General features: G+C 33.9%; 1 pseudogene; it reads left to right on the top strand.

The window, feature by feature from the left end:
* Positions 1–2,014: 2,014 nt before the first annotated feature.
* LOC145800276 (uncharacterized) lies at positions 2,015–10,092 on the top strand (annotated as a pseudogene).
* The last annotated feature ends 151 nt before the right edge of the window (positions 10,093–10,243 follow it).

Raw genomic sequence — 10,243 nt, 5'->3', positions numbered from 1 at the left:
AAATGGTGTCACTTGCCAGCCAAATCATACGAGCAATAAACTCAACTCAACTCAACTCAAGAGCCTTAATCTCAAAGAAAAAATGACAATTATTCAAATTGTTTTCGCTCAATCTACTTATGGGTTTCTAAAGAAAATAAAAACATCATGGGGAAATTGCAATTCAGTGAAACGAAAACAATTCAAAATAATTGCATCTTTATGAAAATACAAATGGATCTGTGTAAAACATACCTATCACTTGCATCCATTTGCTCGCAATTATTTTGATTTATTTTCACCTTTTTGCAATTCCCCCAAATATCATTTAAATGGGAAATGAGTAACAAGTTGCAAATCAGTAAAAACTTTGGGCCTGTTTGGTAACGTTTACGTTTTCAGTTTATATTTACAAAAATTTTATAAACTGGTTTTTGTTTATTTTTAAAAAAACATAAACTACAAACGCGTTTGGTTTAGACAAAATGTTTAAAAAAATTTAAAAATATAAAAAAAGTGAGAAATGACAAGTGGTGGCGGGTGGTGGGTGGTGACGAGTGGTGGCGGCAGAAGACGGTGGTGGAAAATGATGGCAGGTGGTGGTGGCGGCGGAAGATGGTGATGGAAAATGGTGACAAGTGGTGGGTGATGGTGGCAGAAAACGGTGGTGGAAAGTGGTGGCAAGTGGCGGGTGGATGGGTGGTGGTGGCGGAAGACGGTGGTGGAAAGTGATGCCAAGTGGTGGGTAGTGGCGGCGGAAGACGGTGGTGGAAAGCGGTGACGGATGGGTGGATGGTGGTGGCAGGTGGGTGGTGGATGGCGGGTGGGTGGTGGTAGCAGATAGTGGCGGTGGTGGTGGTGATCGATTACCTTCTTATAAAAGAATATTAGGGGGTTGCACACGTGATACGTGTATAATTTAAATAACTAATAATAAAAATAAACAATAAAGAATTTAATATCATAATATGTACGTTACTTAAGTAATAAATATATTCTTAATGAAACCCAAGGTTTTGGATTCAAAATTTGCTTACACTATATATAATAATTTTTTTATTTTAGCATATATAAAGTTGCCATGTGGCATAAGGAAAAAAAAGGTTTCGCTAAATCAATTTAAGCTTTAAACCAATTTAAGCCTTCACTTAATAATAGTATAGATAGATAGATAAGTATCGCTTGTTGAAATTTCAATTTTTTTAATAGATATTTTATAAGAAGCGCTTGTTGAAATTTTAATTTTTTTAATAGATATTTTGTCTTTTCAATATATTTAGATTAAATATCTATCTATTTTACTATTATTAAATGAAGGCCTAAATTGGTTTAGTGAAACATTCTTCTCCTCATATCACGTGATAACTTTATATATATTATAAAATAAAAAAATTATTATACACAGCATAAACAAATTTTCAACTCAAGAACTAGAGTTTCATTAAGAACATATTTATCACTTAAGTAACATACATATTATGATATTTATTTTTATTATTAGGTATCTGAATTGCACAAATATCGCGTATGTCACCCGCTAGACAAACACTGGAGAGTGTAATTGAAAGGTTATGAAACTAAGTTCTACTGAACCTGTTGGAACAATCTTCTGTCTATAATAAATAAATTGAAACTAAATCAAACAAAATAAAATAAATAACTTACAGAATTTATTTTACCGAACCAAATGAAAAATAAAAGAAAAAGTCGAGTGTGTGACACTCTATCCTTAAGACAGATTTGCCCCGCTACGGTGCTTACGGTTATGTGGCGTCTATCTCCCAGGATATAATGATCTTCCCAAATTTGTAGTAGCACTCCAAACAAATTTGTCCGGCGAACTAGAACCTTGTGTTCTATACTCTCTTTAATTTTCTCTAAAACTAATATGAAGAATTTATGCAAACAGAGCAAGAAAATGAAGAGAACAGAATTTTTTTGGATGATTTTCAAACCGATTTCGGATCTGGAAAAATGCCGGAACAGATCTGGTTTTATAGACCTGAGCAGGTGTTAATTTCAAACTGGTACAGATATGGAACAAGTGCACTGTTTCAACAAATACAGTTTGAAATTCAAACAGGTAACTGCAGTAGTTAAATAAACTGTCCAGATTTTGAATCTGTCTGGACAGTTATGAATCTGTTAAGGTTCCAACAGGTCAAAAAACTGTTTGAATCTGTTCAATCTGCCTAACAGATATGCAACTGCTTTGAACAGATGCAGTTCAAAACCTGGACAGATCTGCAGAACTGCTGGACAGATTTGAATCTGTCTGGGCAGTTTTCTAACTGTTCAACAGATGGAAAATTAGTGGAATTCGGACCTGATAAGGGGCATAAATAATGGACAAAAAACGATTTCAATTTAATTTTTCCCTCAAGAAATTTTGGAAAAAATTCAAACAAATTTTGTCCAAAAAATTAATATAAGAACTGACCTGACCCACACCCGGTACGGACAGCTAGCAGCAGCGGCGGTTTGGGCTAAGGTTCACTTTGTCCATAACTCCTCCCTTCTACAAACTTGGGGTGCCCCTTGGGGCCCAACCCAAGTGTTATAATCTAGAGCTTATATACTCACAAAAGCTCTCTTAAAGTTTCAATGTGTGATAACCATTTCAAGAAAACCCACATTTTACTTCTTTAAACATTCATTCCACGAACCTGAAAACGGCATCAAGTTCTCATTCACTCATAAATGGTTTTGACGAACCGTTTTCATTTTGTGACTTGCCACGCGACAAGGAACATGTCACCTTTTCAAGCCCATCCCAAAAGACGTTTGGAGCCCACTCAATTTTGAGCTCAAAAATGATCCAAAATAAGCCTTATAAAACTAAATTTTCCAACAAAACCAATGTACACTACTTTGGAATGCTTGGATGGAGTCCCATTTTATTCATATGAACATGACACATCTTTTACTTGGGCAACTTTACTTCCAACTCGTCCAAATTATCTCCATTGGGTGTAAGTAGACACTGTACGTGAAGTTCCTAAATTACCCCTCAAATAGATAGTTGTCAGCAAAGTATTTGTTAAGAGAAAGGGCAAAAAGTCTACATATTTCCATAAATGCCCCCACGACCTAATGACAAAGATTATTAGACAGATTGGCAAAATTGACTTTTCACGCATTGAAAAGCACCGTTCATTCCTGACTTAAAAGTAATATTCACTAGCGATAAGGATAAGCATATATATATATATATATATATATGCAAAGGAAGTGTTTATCTGCTTGAGACTTGTGTTTTTTTTGTTTAATTTTATCCGTTGGTTTAGAAAAAAAAATTAGGGTAAACTACCAATAGGTCTTAATAGTTGGACTTAATTCCTATCAAGTCTTATTGAAAATAAATCTTGGTAAAATTGTCGCTAAAAATAATTTTTTTGTGACAATTTTTTATATATGTTGCTAAAAATTGATAATTAGTGACTTTTTTTTGTCATGATTTTTATAAATTGTCGCTAAAACTTACAATTAGTGACTTTTTTTTATGACAAATTTTTTCTATAGGACCTACTAGACAATAAGTCTACTTATTAGGACCTACACGTAAGTATCCCAAAAAATTATTTATTATTAGAGGCTTGCATTTTAATTTTTCTATTTTGCTCTTTTATTTTGTATTATTTATCAAGGGACCATTGGTTCAATGATTAAGATTTGACCTAATAATCTTGAGATTATGAGTTCAAGTCACTTTGTATATTATGCTAAAAGTTAAATATGTACTCAATCTTTTCCCTTCTAAACACATATTAATGTGCAATAATTGAGTCGTTGTTTTTTACTTTGTATTATTGACCAATATTAAAAAAAAAGAATCCACTCATTTGAATTAAAATTTTATCTCATCTCTTTATTCCATAATTATATTTTATAATAGAAATTAAAGTTTCTATCATATATTTAATCATTGATTCTATTCAATTTTGTAAGAAGCTAAGCTTATTTTTGAAAAAAAGTTCAGGTAGTGGAATGGAATGAAATAATTATTTTCTTATTTTCTTATGGAATAATTATTATTTCTTTTACAATGCATTTTTTATTATTTTTTTGAATGAATCAAATATAAAATAAATATTTTCAAAAAAATGTCATATTATTCCATTTCATTTAGTATACTCAATAAAACATTAGAGTTAAAAGTCATACTAGCATGTGCCTTGCACGAGATTTTTTCACTAGTTTATATGTGTGTTTGTGTTCACATGTCTATATTTAAATTAATTTGTTAATTTCATGTTATTTTTCATTAAAAAAATTGTTGGGTGCTTGCAATTGATTTTTTGTTGTAGCAAACCTATATATGATTTTTATAATAAATAATTATTTGTGACCTTAAAAAAATGGTCGCTAAAACATAGATGTTGTTTTTTATTTTTTTTTTATTTTTTTTATTTTTTTGCAACTGCAACATAGCTATCACAAAAAGTAGTTAAAGTGATGTCGTAAAAAGTATTTGCTACCGCCACATTTGCGTCTCCTATTTGCATGATTGTTGCAAAAAATCTTTTACGACTGTATTTTTATTATTTGCGATGGCTTATGATGGTTACAAATTTTTTTTTTTTAGTATATGAAATGTATATTTGTCTACATATTGCCCTAATTAAGTTTGTTAGCGTCAATGCACCATTTAGAACTTGAAACCAATTACGGAAGTGAATTCCAATGAAAGAATCAATCATGGAGATGAGTGATGTTCACAATGAACAAAATAAGACTCTATCCAGGTGGTCCAATGCCGTGTATAGCTTGGTTCAGTAAGACTTAAATTCATATCCCTCCATCCTCCAATAGTTTGTCATTACAATATTTTCTCAAAGAAGTTATTGCACTTTGAACTACAATCCATTAGCCGATGCCCTACTCAACATTTTTCTCTCTCTCTCTACACTGGTATATAATAGTAATAATAAGAATAAGAATAAATAACGCTTTTCTCCAATCTAGATAATTAGATTGGAGCATATAGTTTGTTTATCATGAATCCATTTTGATAATCTGAACTATTCATCTTGTTGAATCCACTAAGAAAATTATTTATGTAAAAAATTAAGTTAATTAGATATCGATAGTTATATGATCACCACAAAATTATGTAAAAGAAATAGATAAGTCATATTGTTGTTTACTAGTTATACCGAAGAGAAACTAACAATATGACTAACTTACTTGACCGGATATCTTCTCCAATTTTTTCTAGAGGTATTTGTCATAATAAATAAATAAAAAATGAGTGGGTGTAAAATCACCAAGAACATGAATTCCGGATTAAGATGTCTAACCCATTTCTTGGGCTGATCTAGATCACATCAATTACACCAATCTTGACTTCTAGTCAACATAGAAGAAACAAATAGCAAAAACAGAGTATGTGGAAACTATATGTCAAATTCTCGTGGCTTTAAGCAGCCACAGAGCAGGTTGGCATATTAATAAATTCATATTCACCTAGTAATTGTTGATTTAAAATTCAATAATATATTACAATCTTGTAAATTGAAATGGAAATCTCTAATCTATGTCATACAGGGACTTATGTATAAATTTTCATAGGTGAACTTATTGTTCAATATGTCCTCTAATAATTAATGACGTTTTTCATCAAATACTATTATAAAAAGTCACTAATTACTAATTTTTAGTGCCAGTTTAAAAAAATCGTCACCAAAAAAGTTACTAATGTTTAACTTTTAGCGACAGTTTGAAAAATTCATCACAAAAAAGGTAACTAATTGTAAGTTTTAGCGACGATTCATAAAAACGTGACAAAAAAAGTCACTAATTGTCAACTTTTAGTTATATATGTAAAAAATTATTTTTAGCGACAATTTTACTAAGATTTATTTTCAATAGAACTTAATGGGAATTAAGTCCAATTATTAAGACCTATTAACAATTTATCCATTCATAAATAATAACATACTTTTCCTTATTGTGTTACCCATTATTGTTTGCTTGTCTTTCCAAAGATATTGAATCAAGTCCAAATGGTAATCGTCAAAGCTGAGGAATATTGTCCATAGCCATCTCAAAACCACATTTATAGCAGATTTGGGTTAGTTTCCTAGACCTTTAGCACCTCGGCTGAGGGGTATTGTACTTGAATCAACTCAAGAACAGTAGAGGCTAAAGATTTGTTGATTTCATCAGTCTATATATTAAAACATGACCTTATGATATTAGAACCTTTGATTGTAAGAAATTTTAAATTTTCTTTTATTAAATCCAATGAATTAAGTTACCAAATGATTTACCTAGTCATTGGGAATGGGACTAGAGTAGAAATTACAAGACCAAATATCCAAAAAAAGAGTACCCTTTGGGCTTGTTTGATTGATAGAATTAGAGCATGAGATTGAGATTATTAATTCGTGAGTCCAATAATTCTGTGTTTGTTTTGAAATTTTGTTTAAGAATTATTATATGGATAATTAATCCAACAAATTTGTAAGATTATTAGTAATGGGGTAGGGGTGAGATTATATATCCTAAGTTAGGAAATAAAATAAAAAACTCTTTTACCTACTAATCCATTGCAAATCAAACAATTGACAAAGGGATAATTTATCCTACTAATCCAATTAGATAATGAATACTACACTAATTTGATAGGATTATTTACACATTCACTATTAATCTTGTGAATCAAACCTTTAAGATTATAATCCCATGAAAAAGGAAAGGTGATGCTATTTTGCCAAACAGTAAAAAGAACTGCACCAATTGAAGGAGAAAATATTGGAAGACCAGCCTTTAGATTTTCCAAGTGGCTTTTTACTAGAAGAATAGACCTGATAAAGAAGCCTCCACTCCCAACTTGAGCAATTCATTTCATTTCCATTGTTGCGCTTGTGCTTCACAACACCCTTAAACATGAGAATTGCATTCTTTGCTTGGCTTTTCTCTATCACTCTTCTCTTGAGCTTCTGCATTAGTACTGTTCCAGTACACAGCCAATGCCTCAATGATTAGAGCTCACTGTTGCTCCAATTGAAGAACAACCTCAGATATAATTCAGCAGTTTCTGTCAAGTTGGTAAATTGGACTCAAACAACTGATTGTTGCCGTTGGAAGGGCGTTACTTGCGACAAAGAGGGTCATGTTATTGGTCTCGACTTGAACAGAGAATCAATCTCAGGTGGAATCAGCCACTTGAGTAGTCTTTTCATTCTCCAATTTCTTCAAAACCTGAATTTGGCTTACAACAACTTCAACTTCACACAAATTCCACCCAATTTCGGCAATCTTACCAGACTGACATATTTGAATTTGTCAAATGCAAATTTTGCTGGGCAAATTCCGATTGTATTGTCGCGCATGACAACATAGGTTACTCTTGATCTATCTACCCTATACTTCCCTGGAGCACCTTCACTGAAACTTGAGAACCCAAATTTATTAAAGCTCGTTCAAAACCTCACGGGGCTGAAAACACTCCTACTTGATGGGGTAAATATTTCGGCCCAGGCAAGCCAGTGGTGTGAGGCCATTTCGTCTTCACTACCTAATCTGCGAGTCTTGAGCTTGTCCAATTGCAATCTTTCAGGTCCTATTGATTCTTCTCTCTAGAAGCTTCAGTTTCTTTCCGACATCCGACTTGGTCAAAACAGTCTCTATGCCCAAGTTCCGAAGTTCTTTGCAGATTTGCCTAATTTGAGATCCTTGCATCTCTATTCTTCCAACTTGCATGGAAAATTTCCGAAAAAGATATTCCAAGTATCAACATTGGAGGCTCTTGACTTGTCAGGAAATAGTTATCTTCAGGGGTTTTGCCACAGTTTCCTCCAAATGGATCCCTTCACACCCTGGTCCTTAGCAACACAAATTTTTCAGGGACATTACCAGATTCTGTTGGTAACCTGAAGATGCTATCCATAATAGAGCTTCCAGGCTGCAATGTCAACGGAACGATTCTGAGTACTATGGAAAACCTTAATCAACTTGTTTATTTGGACTTGTCATCCAACAGTTTTACCGGTACAATCCCATCCTTTCAGGCGTCCAAGAATATTAAATACATAGACCTATCTCATAATGCTGTAACAGGTCATGCTCCTTCCACTCACTTTCAAGGCCTTTCAAATCTTCTAAATATTGATTTAGCGCACAATTCATTCAATGGGAGAATTCCTTTGTCTTTGTTTTCACTACCATTGCTGCAAAAAATTCAGCTTTCCAAAAATCAATTTGATGGTCCTGTTATTGGATTTTCTAACAAATCCTTGCCTTCATTGGATGCATTGGATTTGAGTAGAAACAAATTACAAGGGTCAATTCCCTCATCTTTCTTTGAACTTCGGAGTCTCAATGTCCTCTCACTTTCTTTCAACAACTTCAGTGGCACCATACAGCTAGAAATGATCCAGAGGCTCCAAAATCTCACAAGTCTTGAGCTTTCATACAATAGCTTGTCAATTAATGCAAGTGACAGTGAGTCTAGCTTGTCTTCCTTTCCCTAGCTCAGTATATTAAAAATGGCTTCTTGCAAGCTGCGAAGATTTTCTGAGCTACGGAACTGATAAAAAATGATTAGTTTGGACCTCTCAGCCAATCAAATTTCAGGGAGAATACCAAACTGGATTTCGAAAATTAGATCTTTGATGCAGTTGAATCTCTCTCATAATCTCCTAGTAGATTTGGAAAACCCATATAAATTTCCTAGTCTTTCTATCCTTGACCTGCATTCTAACCAACTTCATGGGGAAATTCCAATACCACTAGAGTCTGTTACCTATATGGATTCCTCAAGCAATAATTTCAACTCTTCTATACCTGCTAAAATTGGCAACAAGCTCACCTTTGCTTATTTCTTCTCTCTTTCAAGTAATAGCGTCACAGGAACCATCCCCAAATCAATATGCAACGCAAGGTTCCTCAATGTTCTTGATTTATCCAATAATAATTTCAGTGGCACAATACCTCCATGCTTGATTGAAAGGAGTACTGAGACTCTTGGGGTGCTGACTTTGAGAAATAACAGTCTTGGTGGTAATCTTGGGTACATTTCCGAAAAGTTGTGCTTTGAAGACACTAGACATCAGTAGGAATCATTTGGAAGGGCAGGTTCCCAAATCTCTTGCCAATTGCACAGTGTTAGAGGTTTTAAATGTTGGTAACAATCAGATAAATGATAGTTTCCCGTGCTTCTTGGGGAACTCATCTAGCTTGCGTGTACTAGTTTTGCGATCCAACAAGTTTCATGGAGGCATTCACATTCGTCTACTAGGCTATTATATGTGGCCAAAGCTTCAAATCATTGACCTAGCTTCGAATAACTTTAGTGGTGATCTGCCATATAAAGTCTTCTTACATTGGACAGCAATGACTGCTGCTGATCATAATGCAAAATCAAATTTCAGTCACCTGCAGTTTGAGTTCCTAAAACTTAACGGCTTCTACTATCAAGATACAGTAACACTCAACAATAAAGGGATGGAGATGGAGCTAGTGAAAATTTTAACTATTTTTACCTCCATTGATATCTCGAACAACAATTTCCAAGGGGTGATACCAAATACAGTAGGGTTTCTCAAATCTCTCTATGTTCTTAACCCATCGCACAATGCTCTCACAGGTCCAATTCCATCATCAATTGGGAACTTGACACAGCTTGGATCATTAGACCTCTCACATAACAAGCTAAGTGGGAGCATCCCAATGCAACTTGAAAGCCTTACATTTCTTGCATTCCTGAACTTATCATATAATCAATTAATTGGAATGATCCCAAAAGGCTCTCAAGTTCAAACATTTTGAGACACTTCCTTTCAAGGAAACAAGGCATTATGTGGGTATCCTTTGAACATCAGTTGCAACAATGCCTCACCGGTACCATCACCGGTGTCGAGATCTGACAGAGTGCCCTTAGAATTTCCACTAAGTTTAGAGCCCGAAATCTTTATAAATGCTTCTGTTGGATTTGTGGTGGGTTTGGGAATCTTCATTGGGTTACTTGTTTGTTGTAAAAGATGGAATGAATGGTACTTCAAACATGTTGAACAAGTTCTTGAGAGGATTTTCCATCAGGAAGAAAAACGAAGAAGAAGAAGAAATCGTAGACGACAAGCTTACAGAGATCCCTTTCGGAGACTTTAGTGGTGGTGGAAGGTTAGAATAAATCTTAACAACACTATATTATTGTTTAGGACTTGCTTGATTTCCCCCCCCCCCCTTTTTTTTGGTTATAGTTGAAGTGTGTTCATCGCTGTAATGTTAAGATAAATGGTAGTGTTAAGTTCATTGCTGA

The sequence above is a fragment of the Camellia sinensis genome, chromosome 10 (genome assembly GCF_055761805.1).
Source record: "Camellia sinensis isolate YWXY chromosome 10, ASM5576180v1, whole genome shotgun sequence".
In the NCBI taxonomy this organism is placed as follows: Eukaryota; Viridiplantae; Streptophyta; class Magnoliopsida; order Ericales; family Theaceae; genus Camellia; species Camellia sinensis.
Note: the sequence above shows the minus strand (reverse complement) of the source record. Positions and strands in the feature narration are given on the sequence as shown.